The sequence below is a fragment of the Schistocerca americana genome, chromosome 5, assembly GCF_021461395.2.
Source record: "Schistocerca americana isolate TAMUIC-IGC-003095 chromosome 5, iqSchAmer2.1, whole genome shotgun sequence".
NCBI classification, from domain to species: Eukaryota; Metazoa; Arthropoda; class Insecta; order Orthoptera; family Acrididae; genus Schistocerca; species Schistocerca americana.
Window position 1 is genome coordinate 631,913,588 of NC_060123.1, and position 18,792 is coordinate 631,932,379.

The following is an 18,792-nucleotide window of genomic DNA, read 5'->3' on the forward strand; positions in this document are numbered from 1 at the left end:
GAAAACGCTAACCAAACGCAGGGATTTCTGCGGCAGGTCGAAACTTGATGTAGGGAAAGGCAGTTGACCCTCAAGTTACAAGGTGTACAAATGTGCTTCCGCCGTTTGCCGATAGATGGCGACAACGGTAATCAGCGACCGAAAGAAACTGATCACAGACGTCGAGCAGTTAGCTTGGACCTCCGTCAATATAACCTCATTCAAAACATTGGTCGATTTGTGTCTGCATCATAAAGCTTTTCTTGATTGAAAATGTCAGTTTACGAGCCTAATTCTCGTCATTTGCGGGAGGTGTTACTGTTTTATTTCAATATGAAGAAAACAAGTACGTATGATAAGGACGCTATTAGTGAAATAACATGTCGTGAACGGTTTCAACGCTTCAAGAACGGTGATTTTAACGTCGTAGACCGGCATAGTGTTGGAAGAGAATTTTTTCGAAGATGTATAATTGGAGACATTGCTGACTGAAGAATCGCGTCAAACTCAAGAAGAATTGGCACGATTAGTGGGAGTGACACAGTAAGCCATTTCAAAACGTCTCAAGGCTATGGTTCAGAAAGAAGGACCTTGGGTCCCGTGTGAGCTGAAACCAAGAGACGTTGAACGGCGTTTGTGTGTTTGTGAACAGTTGCCTCAAAGGCAAAAACGGAAGGGATTTCTGCATCGCATTGTGACCGGGGACGAAAAATGGGTTCATTACGATAACCCTAAACGCAAAAAATCAGGGGGATATCCTGACCATGCTTCCACGTCGACGGACAAACCGAATATTCACGGGTCCAAGATCATGCTCTGCATCTGGTGGGACCAGCTCGGCGTCGTGTGCTATGAGGTGTTAAAACCAAGTGAAACAATCACAGGTGCTCGTTATCGAACGCAATTAATGCGTTTGAGCAGAGCATTAAAAGACAAACGGCCGCAATACATCGAGAGGCACGATAAAGTGATTTTGCAGCACGACAACGCTCGACCCCACGTTGCAAAAGATGTCAAAACGTACTTCGAAACGTTAAAATGGAAAGTCATACCCCACCAGCCGTATTCTCCAGACATTGCTCCCTCTATCACCTGTTTAGATCAGTGGCACATGGTCTGGGTGACCAACACTACCGATCTCATAAAGAAGTCACGAATTGGATCGATTCGTGGATCGCTTCAAAATATGAACAATTTTTTCGACGCGGGATTCGTACACTGTCAGAATGATGGGAGAAAGTAGTGGCCAGCGACGGAAACCAATTTGTTTCATTAAAGCCTTAAATGTTGGGGAAAAACAGCGGAAGCAAAGTTTATACCTTGTAAATATAAGCACTTTCTATCATTACCTGAGCTGTGACTATGAGAGTAGATGATGGTTTTAGTCTTCTTCAACTTTTTCACCCTTCAACTCATACACTCCTGGAAATTTAAATAAGAACACCGTGAATTCATTGTCCCAGGAAGGGGAAACTTTATTGACACATTCCTGGGGTCAGATACATCACATGATCACACTGACAGAACCACAGGCACATAGACACAGGCAACAGAGCATGCACAATGTCGGCACTAGTACAGTGTATATCCACCTTTCGCAGCAATGCAGGCTGCTATTCTCCCATGGAGACGATCGTAGAGATGCTGGATGTAGTCCTGTGGAACGGCTTGCCATGCCATTTCCACCTGGCGCCTCAGTTGGACCAGCGTTCGTGCTGGACGTGCAGACCGCGTGAGACGACGCTTCATCCAGTCCCAAACATGCTCAATGGGGGACAGATCCGGAGTTCTTGCTGGCCAGGGTAGTTGACTTGCACCTTCTAGAGCACGTTGGGTGGCACAGGATACATGCGGACGTGCATTGTCCTGTTGGAACAGCAAGTTCCCTTGCCAGTCTAGGAATGGTAGAACGATGGGTTCGATGACGGTTTGGATGTACCGTGCACTATTCAGTGTCCCCTCAACGATCACCAGTGGTATACGGCCAGTGTAGGAGATCGCTCCCCACACCATGATGCCGGGTGTTGGCCCTGTGTGCCTCGGTCGTATGCAGTCCTGATTGTGGCGCTAACCTGCACGGCGCCAAACACGCATATGACCATCATTGGCACCAAGGCAGAAGCGACTCTCATCGCTGAAGACGACACGTCTCCATTCGTCCCTCCATTCACGCCTGTCGCGACACCACTGGAGGCGGGCTGCACGATGTTGGGGCGTGAGCGGAAGACGGCCTAACGGTGTGCGGGACCGTAGCCCAGCTTCATGGAGACGGTTGCGAATGGTCCTCGCCGAGACCCCAGGAGCAACAGTGTCTCTAATTTGCTGGGAAGTGGCGGTGCGGTCCCCTACGGCACTGCGTAGGATCCTACGGTCTTGGCGCGCATCCGTGCGTCGCTGCGGTCCGGTCCCAGGTCGACGGGCACGTGCACCTTCCGCCGACCACTGGCGACAACATCGATGTACTGTGGAGACCTCACGCCCCACGTGTTGAGCAATTCGGCGGTACGTCCACCCGGCCTCCCGCATGCCCACTATACGCCCTCGCTCAAAGTCCGTCAACTGCACATACGGTTCACGTCCACGCTGTCGCGGCATGCTACCAGTGTTAAAGACTGCGATGGAGCTCCGTATGCCACGGCAAACTGGCTGACACTGACGGCGGTGGTGCACAAATGCTGCGCAGCTAGCGCCATTCGACGGCCAACACCGCGGTTCCTGGTGTGTCCGCTGTGCCGTGCGTGTGATCATTGCTTGTACAGCCCTGTCGCAGTGTCCGGAGCAAGTATGGTGGGTCTGACACACCGGTGTCAATGTGTTCTTTTTTCCATTTCCAGGAGTGTATTATCAACGACTGTGGAGGAAATGTTGGTTGTAGAAGTCTGTATTTTGCCTATTCAAGAAACGTGACACTACGAAAATCACCTTTTCGTCTTTCTGTAAATAACTGTCACGCAACAATTTCTTCATTGAAGGAAAGAGGAAAAACTATCTGGGTGCTATGCCAGGGGAATACTGGGGTGAGGCGAAATTTCACAGTCCTGATCTACCAGCAATTAAGGCAAGGCTGCAAACGGGAAGCAAATGTTGTTACTCGCTAAACCCTGTATTAAAATCTAGAATATAATTTATCTCAGCTAACACTAATAATACCAGTGGTGCTACATGGCAGTCAAATCTGCAACACTCGAAAACGAGACCTTAACCGACCGCTTACATTGAAAAGAATCCTCGGGAAAATAAGCGGTCCAGTCACATTAATGCGGTCACCGCCTATTATCGACGTCTGCGTGCAATAACCATTCAAACATGGTAGGTGGCATCACTAGGAGTAGAGGGTGTGTAGACAGCGTCGGGGAGAAGCGACAAACAGGGCAGTCGTAGTCTTAATGCGGAAACCCAGCTTTTATCTGATACGCAAAGGGCATAATCGTTGGAATTGCGGCCAAGTACCGTAGCACTCCCGAAACTACGAAGTTTTACACTACTCGCGTGATGCTGTGGTTAAAGTATACTGTGCGTAGCGAAATGGCGCTGTCCAAAAACGTCGTCGAGGCAATTGCGGTGCACCGCAGACTGCAGAAAACAGGTGTGAACGACGGCTGCGGGGATGGCTATGGGCGATCTGACTTACAGCTGTTGAGTCGCCGACCGCCCAGATGAATCGACGGGGTACCAACAGTGTCTCCTCGCCGACTGTTCAGTTAACTTTGCTGTGTATGGGTCTCCACATGAGACGCCTGGTGTTCATGAACCCATGCTGACTGCAGTTCTTCCAGAGTGAAGGCTGGAATATGCCCGCCAGTACCGCAACTAGATGTCTAATGAGTCGCGATGGAACGTCTTTCCAGATGAATCAAATTTTATGAACCTACGGCGTGAAACTTTTGAAGGAAAACACCCTGCAACAATCGTCCTGAGGGCCCAGGTTGGTTTGCTTTTCCCCGACACGATGGCATCTTCCAGCAGGACAATGCAAAGCGTCACACAACTCGCAGTGTACGTGCGTGGTTCGCAGGGCACGAGGATGAGTTTACCGTACACTCCTGGCCACCAAACTCATCGGAATTAAAGCCAATCCATAATCTCTGAGACCACCTCGATCGGGCCAGGCCGTCCGAAGTGGCCGAGCGGTTCTAAGCGCTACAGTCTGGAACCGCGCAACCGCTACGGTCGCAGGTTCGAATCGTGCCACGGGCATGGATGTGTGTGATGTCCTAAGGTTAGTTAGGTTTAAGTAGTTCTAAGTTCTAGGGGACTGATGACCTCAGATGTTAAGTCCCATAGTGCTCAGAGCCATTAGAACCATTTTGATCGGGCCAGGTTGTTCGCTCCATGGATCCTCAACCGAGAAACACAGAGCAGCTGGCCACGGCGCTGTAGTATCATAGCTATACATCCCTGTCGGGAGCTTCCTGAATCTCACTGACACACTTCCTGCACTTCTCGCAGCGGCCCGCAGACAGATTTTCACAGCTAGCCACATTAGTGTGGCCGGACAGCATCCATTCACCAGTGGGCATCCAACTACTGGAAATACACATCTAGAGGAGATATACAAAGAGCCGAATGTCTCTGGAATGATGAAAAGCAAACCACTGCAATGGACTGGCCGTGTGGTGAGAATCGAGGAAAAAAGGTAACCGACAATTGCAATGCACTTTATCGAACCAGGCAGTAGAGTACTGGGAAGACCTGGGAAGAGATGAATGGGTATGGCAAGGCAAGATTTGCTACAGCTGAGAGAATTGGAGACAAGGATCGCAAGCAGATGAAGAGCCTCAACTGTGGCGTAGCGCGGTTTTCCGGGCCTGGTCGTGTAAACTGCAGCACAAATAAGTAGCAAAAGAAGCATGGTATGTGACTGTGCCCAGGGAGCACTAAATGCCACGTTGTCGTAAAGCAAAGCATCCCGTTCTTTGACAGCTTCTCGTGAGATCGCCGGTAGATCCCAGTAGTATGCTCATGTAACTGTTTCCTCCATACGACCATAATATGCTAGCATCACACAACGGCAGTGTCCAGAACACTCAACGTCACTTTCCTCGATGATGGTTTGGGTTTCACTACTGTCAGCGCTAGTGAACCCATACGTTCCATTGCAAAGTTTAGTTCTTTCTTTGGGAGTTCATGCTGATTAGGCGGCTAAAGAAATCTGCATTGGTCTGACACAGTTACAGCTCTTCGGGTGCTTCGGTTTAGAGGACTTTTTCAATGGATGTGACCAGTCGCAGAAAGCAGCACGTGGCGACCTTCGTCACGTTCATAATGACGTGAAACATTTAGATAACTGATACATGACTTCTGTTCACGCTTCGACTGTCACTTCTATTGTTATATACCAGCCTATGTGCTCCAAGCCTCCACTTTTCTTGCGATCCAAAAGAGATATGGTCTGTCACTTCGTTCTTCGTCACTCAGTCTTGTTTTGCCACAATTTTAGTGTTAGTTCCGTCTAGACAATGAGCCATATGTCGGTACCTTGTTGCCGTACACTATCACAAATTCAGCGTGGATTGTTGCCCCGTTGTTATCATTCGGGAGTAGAAAACAAATTACCGCACGACATTCCTCATAAACATTGAGTTACGATATTTTGTTTTAACTTTTCTAGCGACGTGCGTATTTTAGTGTGTACGACTCCTGTAAGCATTTAATTGCAAAAAACCTCTATTTTTCGGAGCGAGAATAAAAAAGATGTTAACAATCCTTGATTCAAAAAGATGGACACAACCCTATTTCAGTTGGCTATATTTCCTACACTATACACTGTAGTTGAATTATGTCCAGCATTTTCGAATACTGACGCTAGAGCACTCCAGCACCGCAATACGTGTATCGTACGCCGCGTCAGTTGTATGCGACATAGCTGCTATGCAACACGAAAAAAATTAAGCCTTTGTGTGTGTGTGTGTGTGTGTGTGTGTGTGTGTGTGTGTGTGTGTGTGTGTGTGTGTGTGTGTGAAGTGTGATGTAAGGCTTACCGTCATAAGCGGTCTCAGATTCTAAGGTGGCAGGTAAAAGGACATTTTCTCTTTCTATTAGCACTTTCATGACGTGCTGGCCACCTCTCTATTCGTAAGTGTGATTAACGGAACATTAACATTACAAGGGAAACATAAAGAAAAGGAAGGTGAATGGGAGACCGGGCAAACGGTCCATTTAAGGCGTAACAAACGCCTGAAGACCTTCAAGGAAGGTCATTGTAGTCGTAAGTTTTTGTTGGAGCATGAGCAACAAGATCGAAATATCAGCAAGAGCAGGTGTAACAGGTCCCATGAAAGAGGTAAAGATTGAGGTAGATTGAGGCGGGAGTTCTGCTTTCTTGTGTTCAGTAAAAGCGAGTCTGCGAATGCAACGAGAAAGACCATTGATCGCTGGAACAAACAATTTGACGAAAACGGCTCTCTGTGTAAAGGTAAAAAGCGTGTATCGGTGTAACACGTAGCGCGCATTCGAGTGAGCTTTGTACGTAGCACAGTGAAATCAACTCGTAGGGCGAACAGGCCTGAAACAAATATCTGGCGTGCACTGAGGCGCCGGTTAGGGCGCACGCCATACCAGCTACTACTGGTGCACACTCTTCACAGGAACTATAAGGTAAAGCGTGTAGAATTTTGTGACTGTATGTCCGTAACATGGAAGAAGATGAACTGTTTCTCCCTAGTGTAATTTTTGTTGATGATGCCACGTTTCACCTAAACGGGGAAGTCAACAACACAACGTTCGAATATGGGGGCTACAAAATCCCCATGTAACACCGAAACTTGAGACGAGCACTCCCAAACTTACTGTGTTTTGCGTCACATCATTGATAAAGATTTTAATACCTTTCTTTTTGAGTATAGTAAGGTTACTAGAGTAACGTATCTCAGATTTATGCAAAACTGGCTTGCTCCTCAAATGAAAGAAAATCCAGAGATTACATCTTCCAGCGGGATGGCGATCCTTCCCACTGACATCTGAATGTTCGGCGTTTTCTGAATGAATCTCTAAAACAACGATAGATAGGTCGCAAGAGTAATGAAGACTTAGCACTTTACTTCTGCCTGTCGAGGTCTCCCGACCTCGCACTCTTCGATTTTTCTTGTGGGAGCTCATGAAAGAGACAGTTTACGCACCACCTCTCCCCACAGCTTTGAATTACCTAAGGAATCGTATCATAGCTTCAGAAAACTCAGTGAGGAAAACATTCGTCATAGAGTGCAGGATGATTTAAGCTACCGTCTAGATGTTATCTATACAGCCGGAGGACATACTGAACATCTGTAAACTTCGATGTATGTATGATCGAATGTAATTTACAGAATTAAAATGCATCTCAGTTCACGAAGTACAGCCAACTGATTTTTTGTTCACCTTTTTAAATCACCCTGTATTGGGCAGTACTAGGCGAAAACACGTATTACTGTTCAGTTACTCTACTGATGATAAATATATCGGAATTGTAACAATAGTAAAATGACTGAGCTTGACCGATAGAAGCGTCTTGAAGTATGACGACCCCCAAAAATTAGTTGTGGGTGATTCAATGCCAAACAGATTCGTCAGAAGGACCCTAAAGGAGCGTGATTGAAATATGAAAGAGGCAGCATGCTACACCATCGTACTGCTCTGTCGGTCTATGAGATTTCCTAATGTGCGACTAACAGGGGTGATGGATAAAATGCAGAGCAGAGCGTCGTATACTGTCAGGCGTTCGTTTAGTAAGAGTGGGAGAGCACCTAAGGTGATCATCAAACTAAATAGGTTCAAATGGCTCTGAGCACTATGGGACTCAACTGCTGAGGTCATTAGTCCCCTAGAACTTAGAACTAGTTAAACCTAACTAACCTAAAGACATCACAAACATCCATCCCCGAGGCAGGATTCGAACCTGCGACCGGAGCGGTCTTGCGGTTCCAGACTGCAGCGCCTTTAACCGCACGGCCACTTCGGCCGCCAAACTAAATAGGAAGATGCAATAATAGAAACTGAGCAGTTTACTACTAACATGCTGAGAGTGTAAGCTCCTACGGCAGTCGGGCAGCTTGACACTTGCTGGTACGCTCATATAGCGAAATGCAGAAAATAGAGATCATAAGGGGACTCAAAGATATTAATTCTTTCCTTCCACCATTAGCAATTCGAGTAGCATAGAAGTGGTACCGGCATGCCTCATCGACCTATTCTGGAGGGCATCGTACACGACAGGGCCAAGAAATGATTTTCCAGCCCCAACATGTAGGTTGAAATGAACGACAGGCGAGTTGCGTCGAAATAGTGTCAGCCTGTCTTATTGATATACTCTGCAGGGCAGGCCCTACACGCCATGGGCAAGGAATGGTTTCCCAGCCCCCGACATGTAGAAGGCCTTTCATGATAGGCATGTTGTGTTGGATTTGTACAGGCCTGCTTTATCGACATCTTTGCGAGCAGCCTATACGTCAGTGGCAAAAAACGGTTTTCAAGCCTCTTATGTAGAGACTGCTCTGCATGATAAACGTGCATGGGTGCAGAATCAGCTCACCACCGAAATTCATCAACCTGTTTTCGGGGTTACATTTGTGGATGATCACAGCTCGAGAAAGGTTGAGATGGACAAGGGATGGGATGAACAGGGGCAGGAGGAGATGAAAACAGAGAGAGCGAAGGGGGGGGGGGGGGTGGCAGTTGGAACTGGGCAGAGAGAGGGGGTAGGAGGGGATGGATACTTTTACTTTATATCTCTTTCCCATACTTGTACGTTTTTAGTTTCCTTTTTTCAGTCTTGTCCGTTTTCATTTGGCTGTCCCTTATAAGTACTGATTCAGTTCAAGCTTCACTGCTCTATGGAGTTGCGGTGGCTGGCTGCTTTACCCCCGGTTCCCACCACTTCTGCATCTGAGGTACTCACAGCTCCCATCATTCCAATGAGATGTCACTACAAACGCCAATCAAATATGGAAGAAGTTCAAATTCAAGTATTGCAATTACAAATTATATACACAAACCCTGCTCGTGAAACGGTCTGTCAGTGAGAATCGTATCGAAATTCCTACATTAACTGCTGAGATTAGCCTTGACATGAAGACAGAGAAAAGCGTTGCCCACTTAAATTTAGTTACATGTGTTAATGTAAAGGTAGTTTCGTTTCCAACGTGCTGTTACGTATGTAGTTCCAGTTTTACCGCAGGAAAACGTTGTAGCCGGCCGTTGGGGCCGAGCGGTTCTAGGCGCTTTGTCCGCAGCTCGTGGTCGTGCGGTAGCGTTCTCGCTTCCCACGCCCGGGTTCCCGGGTTCGATTCCCGGCGGGGTCATGGATTTTCTCTGTCTCGTGATGACTGGGTGTTGTGTGATGTCCTTAGGTTGGTTAGGTTTAAGTAATTCTAAGTTTAGGGGACTGATGACCTCAGATGTTAAGTCCCATAGTGCTTAGAGCCATTGAACCATTTTGAAAACGTTGTAAACCCCAGCTCCATGTGAATAATCGGGAGCCTATACAATTAATGATCGATAGCATAATTCAGTAGAAGAGAGCGAGGACGAGGCGGTTGAGGAAACCATAACCATGAATACAGAGGCAGTGGGATGCGTTGATCTACCATGGGAGTACGCAGGACAAATTCGTTTGCTATAAAGATGTTTTGCATTTATGGACATTGAGAAACATTGTGAAACGGAAGAAATGGACGATTTTTTCCCGAAAAAAACTGGAAGCAAGTGGTACGAAATACAGTGTATTTCATGTGTAATTTTGTAAATAAGCTGTCACTTTCCGGGGAGTAAAGCGTACGCAATGCAGAGAGTTTTTAAATGTGACATATGATATGCTCCGTAACTGCAATTAACAGCAGTATTTTACTCGTATATACAAAGTGGGCAAGTGCGCGTAGAACTCGTTCTCTGAGATGTTTGTACAAAACTAATTGTGCATATACACTGCTTATATTTAGTTTTTAATAAGTAAGTGTGCAGTATCAAAACATGTGACGTACACGGCGTGTATGAAAAATAAAAGTCGTGGATATGTTCACAAAATTCATTGTAGTAATCCTAATGATTCCATCTGAATCAATAAACACCAAAAATCGTTTTACAAGTGTTTTGAAATAGACACTAGCCCCTTTTTCGAATTCCTCATAATACGGTAGTAAAATTTTCATGGATATCCTCAGTTGCCATCGTCAATTCGGGGAGCAATCAGAAGTCGGCTGGGGCCAAATCACCTGAATAAGGTCTTCACTTGCTGCTGAATAGTCATCGAACAGTGACTGGAACGTGCCTCTCGGTATTCGGGTTCCTCGACGAATTCTCGCCCACAAACGTTGCGTTGCTGTCCTAACGTAATTGGGAATCACTGTGTAAGCAGCCGTATTGACTGCATTGACATAGAAGCTTAAATTTGTATATCGTCAACGGACCGTAAACCTTAGTTGTATGTATTTGACATATATTTCAACCTGATACCTCCAGTCGCTCCTGAGAACAAGGTGTGTTAACAGACGGATAAGAAACTGATCTTATGAGGGTCCCGATTCTACCGATTGAAGTATGGAACGCTAAAAGGGTGTTTTGAATTACCCGTATTCTTATTTTACATGTAGGCATTTCCAGAATGAGAGTTTCACTTTGCAGTGGAGTGTGCGCTGATATGAAACTTCCTGGCAGATTAAAATTGTATGGCCGACCGAAACTCGAACTGGGGACCTTTGCCTTTCGCGAGCAAGTGCTCTACCATCTTTTTGTTGCATTAGCTTCGTTGTTGATCGTTGTGTTTGGTAGTTGCAGACGTCACAGGACATCTGTTAAGAACAACAAACAACAAACAACAAACGTTGGTTCTTTCACTCAGTTTTTTATTACAGAGACCAACCAGCTCTCTGACCGAACACGCTGAGCTACCGTGCCGACACCATCTGAGCTACCCAAGCACGACTCAGGCCCCGTCCTCACAGCTTTACTTCCGCCAGTACCTCGTCTCCTACTTTCCAAACTTCACAGAAGCTCTCCTGCGAACCTTGCAGAAATAGTACTCCTGGAAGAAAGGATACAGCGGAGACATGGCTTAGCCACAGCCTGGGAGATGTTTCCAGAATGAGATTTTTCACTCTGCAGCTGAGTGTGCGCTGATATGAAACTTCCTGGCAGATTATAACTGTGTGCCGGACCGAGACTCGAACTCGGGACCTTTGCCTTTCGTGGGCAAGTGCTATACCATCTGAGCTATCCAAGCACGACTCATATGTAGGCATTCTCGGATCTGAATTAAGTGTGCTGCAGAAAGTTATTTACTGTGTAGAGTAGACCGAATATTGATTAGTACTTCGTCAGCACCGACCAAGATTATTCCGTACATGTTAGCTTTATCTCCTGAAAACGGCCACACTTGCTGGAAAGCGTTTCCAGTGTTAAAAGTCGGCTTGACGGTACGGAATTTGCACCCCCAGTTCCCGCAGAACGTGTGGCTAAGGTTTATTTGGCTCTGCGGGGGTAATTCTACGCGTGCTTGTTGCTGTTTGCTAGCCACGGTCTGCTTTCCAGATTGGCCTAAGCCGTGACGCGTAGACTCTCAGAATACGGCCGGTTGGTTGGACGCTGCGGTAAATACGGCGCGCAGGCCGCCAGCGGCTTTGCCAACACTGCGCCTCCACTCAACCCCCGACCCCCGCCACCCCCACAGCGGTGCTCAGGTCTCGGCGCTATTTACGAGGGCGTAGCAAGCGCCGCGCGGTGTCAGCACGGCCTCCCGGAGCCCTGGACGGCCCTTCGGCCAGTAGCCACTAGCCGTCAGCCGCCCCCGAGGTAGGTGGTAGGGGGCCAGGAGCCCGTTGTCCCCAGGCTAATATCGAGAACAATCGATTCGCGCCGGTAATCAACAGTTATACGGCCGCACCTCCGCTTATGCCGGCAGCGCCCCCATCAGACTGGCGCTCCTGAGCAATACATACTGCGGAACCGTACGCCGCAAACACGTCAGTATCTCATTACATAGTACGGACTGCCCTCTGCAGTGAAACTCAGTGTGCAGTAACTTGCACTAGCCGAAACGAGGACACGCTGTTTACATCAACCTCTTACCGCTAAACTGACAAGAACCTTGTAAAATATGGAGATGTTCTGGACCGAAGAAATCAAGCACAGGCGTTTTTCTTCAGGAAACAGAACCAAAAACACCTGAAAACTACGCGACATCCGACTACCAAAAACGATGCAATTTACAGACGACTTTTGGTAAGTGCTGCTGCAGAGGTGTCATATATTGGAGGAATGACATTGTGATCCACACGTTCACTTTTCTGAATTAAACTCCTTTATTCAGTACCGGTTTCAGTCCACACGACCATACAGGGTGTTTCAAAAATGACCGGTATATTTGAAACGGTAATAAAAACTAAACGAGCAGCGATAGAAATACACCGTTTGTTGCAATATGCTTGGGACAACAGTACATTTTCAGGCAGACAAACTTTCGAAATTACAATAGTTACAATTGTCAACAACAGATGGCGCTGCGGTCTGGGAAACTCTATAGTACGATATTTTCCACATATCCACCATGCGTAGCAATAATATGGCGTAGTCTCTGAATGAAATTACCCGAAACCTTTGACAACGTGTCTGGCGGAATGGCTTCACATGCAGATGAGATGTACTGCTTCAGCTGTTCAATTGTTTCTGGATTCTGGCGGTACACCTGGTCTTTCACGTGTCCCCACAGAAAGAAGCGGATGATGCTGTAGTATATCGAGAGGTTGTAACAATGGAAAATTGTAAGAAGTCACAGGGGTTCATGTCTGGCGAATAGGGAGGCCAATGCACGCCGCCTCCTGTATGTTTCGGATAGCCCAAAGCAATCACACGATCATCGAAATATTCATTCAGGAAATTAAAGACGTCGGCCGTGTGATGTGGCCGGGCACCATCTTGCATAAACCACGAGGTGTTCGCAGAGTCGTCTAAGGCAGTTTGTACCGCCACAAATTCGATCTGAAAAATGGGCCAATGATTCCTTTGGAAGAAATGGCGGCCCAGACCAGTACTTTTTGAGGATGCAGGGACGATGGGACTGCAACATGGGGCTTTTCGGTTCCCCATATGCGCCAGTTCTGTTTATTGACGAAGCCGTCCAGGTAAAAATAAGCTTCGTCAGTAAACCAAATGCTGCCCACATGCATATCGCCGTCATCAATCCTGTGCACTATATCGTTAGCGAATGTCTCTCGTGCAGCAATGGTAGCGGCGCTGAGGGGTTGCCGCGTTTGAATTTTGTATGGATAGAGGTGTAAACTCTGGCGCATGAGACGATTCGTGGACGTTGGCGTCATTTGGACCGCAGCTGCAACACGGCGAACGGAAACCCGAGGCCGCTGTTGGATCACCTGCTGCACTAGCTGCGCGTTGCCCTCTGTGGTTGCCGTACGCGGTCGCCCTACCTTTCCAGCACGTTCATCCATCACGTTCCCAGTCCGTTGAAATTTTTCAAACAGATCCTTTATTGTATCGCTTTTCGGTCCTTTGGTTACATTAAACCTCCGTTGAAAACTTCGTCTTGTTGCAACAACACTGTGTTCTAGGCGGTGGAATTCCAACACCAGAAAAATCCTCTGTTCTGAGGAATAAACCATGTTGTCCACAGCACACTTGCACGTTGTGAACAGCACACGCTTACAGCAGAAAGACGACGTACAGAATGGCGCACCCAAAGACTGCGTTGTCTTCTATATCTTCCACATCACTTGCAGCGCCATCTGTTGTTGAAAATTGTAACTACTGTAATTTCGAAAGTTTGTCTGCCTGAAAATGTACTGTTGTACCAAGCATATTGCAACAAACTGTGTATTTCTATCGCTGCTCGTTTAGTTTTTATGGCCGTTTCAAATATACCGGTCATTTTTGAAACACCCTGTATTAATGCACAAATGTTCCGACTGCTATATATGGCCGGCCGGTGTGTCCGAGCGGTTCTAGGCGCTTCAGTCTGGAACCGCGCGACTGCTACGGTCGCAGGTTCGAATCCTGCCTCGGGCATGGATGTGTGTGATGTCCTTAAGTTAGTTAGGTTTAAGTAGTTCTAAGTGACTGATGACCTCCGATGTTAAGTCCCATAGTGCTCAGAGCCATTTCAACCAATTCTTTGCTATCTATGCGTCACTAGTATGTCAATGTCGCAGGCTGGTTACAATCCAGTACTAAGTTTTTGTATACTCAGCATTAATTTTCTTAGGTTGTACTGCACACATATACATAGAATTCCTACAACCGCCATGCGTCCCTACTATTCTAATGTAACTAACTGAAGTTAACTCACAAAATTCGGTAAATTCACTGGTCATCATTGGAAGAAATGCACACGTCCGAAACATACGTCCTGAAAACTTTTTCTTCTTCTCCATCATCATCATTCCTTTTACGGCCTCGCTGGATCACTTAAGTCAACCATTTTCTGCTCCTCTTCAATAGTCCGCAGCTCGGGGTATAGTGGCTAGCGTTGGTAATTCTGGATCAGAGTACCGGGTTCGATTCTCGGCCGGCTTGGGGATTTTCTCTGCCCGAGGGCTGGGTGTTTGTGTCCTCCTCCTCCTCCTCCTCCTCCTCCTCCTCCTCCTCATCATCATCATCATCATCATCATCCGTCACAGTGGCTAGATTGGATTGTGAACAAATTTGGGACTTCGTACGGGCGCTGATGTCGCGCAGTTGTGCGGCCCACAAACAAAACATCATCATTTCCAATAAGTTGACTTTCCGAAGCGCCCAGAACCTTTTCATTCGTTCTGACTTCTTTTGTCTTTCCTCACTTGTAAATACGCTTTTTTTAGGCTGACCTTCGTACAGTCGCATATTTCACTTGTCGCAAATAGACAAAAAGATAACTAATTTTTAGTTTCGTTCGTTAGATCCAAGATTTAAATTCAGGATTCCGAAGCAAATGATCAATGTTTACTTAAGGAAGCCCAGGAAAATAATCTTTGAAGAATGCTTGGAGAAAAATACGCGAGAATTAATTCGTTTTATGTATTTGGTTCTTGATTTTCTAGCCACGGGTGATTACAGCAGGATAATACCATGAAGTGAGACAAAAGGATACGAAAATGGGTAATTCATATTTGCAGAAACTAACGAACATCTGGATAACAGAGAGGAGATAGAATTTCTTTTGTCGTTGCAGCTGTATGAATATAAATGTTTGTCAAATATAGTAATAGTCTTAAGATAAGAGACCCACTTTACATTACATAAACAAAGATTGAAACTTAACCTAGGTTGCCATCTTAAGGTGTATGAAATATTTTCTGATGCACTGTTTAGCAATATTTGACCACTCTACCCTAACAGGACAGTGATGGAGAAACATGCATACGTTACTTTAAACGAATAATGTTTGGTTAGGTTCCGACTTGAGAAAGCACAGATTTTTCTTTTTTTATACCTATACATGTGCCGCTGAAGTTAAACCATAACCAGTGCTTTCATTCTATTTTTATTAAATGACAGGAAAATTGATATATATTATCTGTAAATACATAATTTCAGTTTTTAAGTAAAGGATGCACGCACTTCAAGACAGACAATTTACTCAACCTACCTTGTGAAAAATGCTGTGGTTTTGTACTTTCTGTATTTTGCGATACAGTTGTTTCTCTTTCACAGTTTGTCGTATGCAACATAATATAGAAAAAAATATTTATGTCGAAGATTTACGAGTGGAGTTATTAGTCTGTGGCTATTATTTTGTTCTGTGTGAATCGTGTGTGTGTGTGTGTGTGTGTGTGTGTGTGTGTGTGTGTGTGTGTGTGTATATATATGAGTTTCGGTCGTCTGACAGTTTTTTTGAGGGCAGACCACAGCTTTTTGTGCTTGGTACCTTCCCTCAATTATTAATATTTTGTGTGGCTGTCTCGGCATTTGAGAATTTCTTCGTCAGTCTTCATATCTACTGGTCAGTGATCCACACTCATACTGTGTTCTGTGAAAGTAGAATGACAGTTCGAACATTTCCCAGTTCTTTCCTATATTCTGTGTACATAATACAGAAATTTCTGCTTGTCTGTTCAATAAAATGCAATCTTGAAATTTCATCTGTTATGTATCACGTGCCTTGTGTTTGCCTACGTTGGTACTGGTTGTCCTTAGCTTCAACCTCAAGATAAATACATTACTTCTTGCTCTTCATCTCACTGGAAATAATGTTGAATTATATCACTTTAGTCACTGCATGTACAAGATTCAACCTTTTCAGTTTGTAGGAACTAAAATGGTGCAAACGAAGACTTCTCTGGTACTTTTATTATTTTAGAAAAGTTTCGAAAAATAACTTTCCATCTTCTGGAGCAACGTTTTAAAAAATATTTCTTGCTGCATATGTTTGATTTAAATTCTGCTATTTACTTTAACTCTTACTGATGCAACGAGCGAGGTATAAACCATTATGAGTGTTGACTACCTGTTTCGATTTAACCGTAGGGTCGACAAAATAAACTAGGCTTGGAAAAAATTCCGTGCATTTTAAGAGAGGCAAAATAAATTACGTCTGGGGCAAATGTCATAATCTGGGTTCCCTACCTATAAGGGCACGAAATATTCACCGGACCGAATTTATTTTGCCCGCCCTGTATAACAAGGTATTGAGAAAAGAGACTACATTTCTGCCAGAAATGGAAAGCTATGAAAATCTATTTGCCAGCATTACCTACTGTGAAAATTCCACTGGGAAACGGTGCTACGCATCAATTTACGTTAATTAAATATTTAATATCCGGAAGGAGCACTGAAATGGCTAGGTGAATTACAAGTGTTACTTTCAAGACTTAGTGTTGAAGTAATTTTTTTAGCTAGATATCACCGTGCAATGTGTTAGTGAATTCCAAATGGAAAATGATTTATCATTATTTAGAAAAAAAAACAAGCCGATTTTTAGCAAATAGGGCATACATACGTGTATTCTTCCACTTTTCTTATTCAAGTAGAGACGTATTGAATCTGACTGTCAGCGTTTACTTTTATTTGCTTTAACACAACATTTCGTGACACTATGGCTCATTTCTATTGTGCCAGAGATATACTATGTGGGCTTTACATTACAGTATCTGACAAGGTTGACGGAACATAATGCGTGCGCCCTGCGTGAATCATTTAAGACTGCTGTAGAGATACGAGGGCCATTTGGCCGGTCACTGCAGTCGAGCAGTGAGCAGTTCGTCACGATCCTAATGTTCAGTGTTGTACGATTAAGGAAACTGCGGTCTATGATTAGCCATCAATTTTGTAGCTGATTTGTATTCAATGGTATATAAACACCGCAGGAGACGGAGAACATGCTGGGAAGTGATCAGTGTTTGGTCGAAATCTGAATAAACTTAGATCGGCTCCAGATTAAAGATATGATCAAACAAATTTCGTATGAGAGTCTGTGTAGACATTACGTTCATGGGGTTAGTGCCGCTTTGTATTCGGAGTAGTAGTTTAAGAATTATAGTATCACTGTTGATAATATATTATCAGCCTTGGGTGGACGTCAAAATGATTAATAGCAGTGTGCAAGGCGGTTCAAATGAGGAATCTGCGCCAAGTGCGAGGGCTTTCCGACCGTTTACTCCGGGAGCAGACATTTTTGAAGGGTGTCGTGTAAGTTGTAAAAATAGAATTTTGTTAGTCAGAAAAAATCCTATGGGCACAATTTTATCGAATGGAAGATACACTTTACACTGTAGGTGATCCCTTATTAAGGAAAAATTCAGGGACTTTTTAGTTGCCGGAATTAGATAGCGAGAAGCAACTCAATGTTTCATCAGCAGGTCTGTGCAAGTCTAAAAATCAGCAAGCGTTTTGTATGCGGTCCAATCCGCCGTGAGAATTTGAGCGATGGGTTTAGTGAGAAGTAAATTTACGCCGAACCGAGAGAACTGAGAGAATGAACATTAAAAAAGAATTATTATAACAATTACATTACCGCACTAATATCGCTAGTATTTACCCAACGATATTTAAAACTGATATTCGATTATCACGAAATGAAGATAACCAAAAGTTACATTGTACAGCGATTAGAAGTATGATGCAAATTATTTTACAGCTCCACGTGGTTATATCTTCTATAAAACAACACCTTTGTTTTGTAAAGTACGACATTGTGCCCCAATAACAAAGTTTACCATGATTTTATTTTTACATAAATTTATTCGCTTAAAAGAATTAGGAAATTGTCATACGTACTTACGAATTTCAGGTGTCACATTGGCAAGAGAAAAGAAGAAATAAATCAAAAATCGAATATTCTGTTGCAAACCAGCAACAGACTGACAGTAAAATAAATACCCACTAAAACCTGAGTGTCATAGAAATGAATCTGTCGTACCATGTTATTGTTATGGCAGCACACTGACAAATTACTGGCTGTTGAAATACATGCAAACTCAAAACTAAGTGAATGAACGTCTGGTTATGCAATGACAGAAACATCCGTCAGTTGATACGAAAACCGTAATATTGCCATCTGGGGGCAGATGAGCCAGTGTGGTCCTCATTTACGACCTAGTTATAAAAACCCATACGTGATGGACAGAACCAAGAATTCGTGCGGAAGTAAATCCATTGGTGATATCCGACTTGTTATCGCGAATAATCCAAATCCTGGAGAGAAGGTGAACATTTCGTGGATACATAAATAACGACGAATAAATGTGTTACGAAGTAAATGCTACTGAATGCTTTATAAGTTTAAGATATATGTTCATCTGTATAGTGTAGAGAGCAACACTACCGACTGTACACAGAAGGAGGCTATGACAACCGTAATGATCTCTGTGTTGGCGATAAAGCTGTTACAGACTTAATGTGCAACAGCCAGTTAATGCG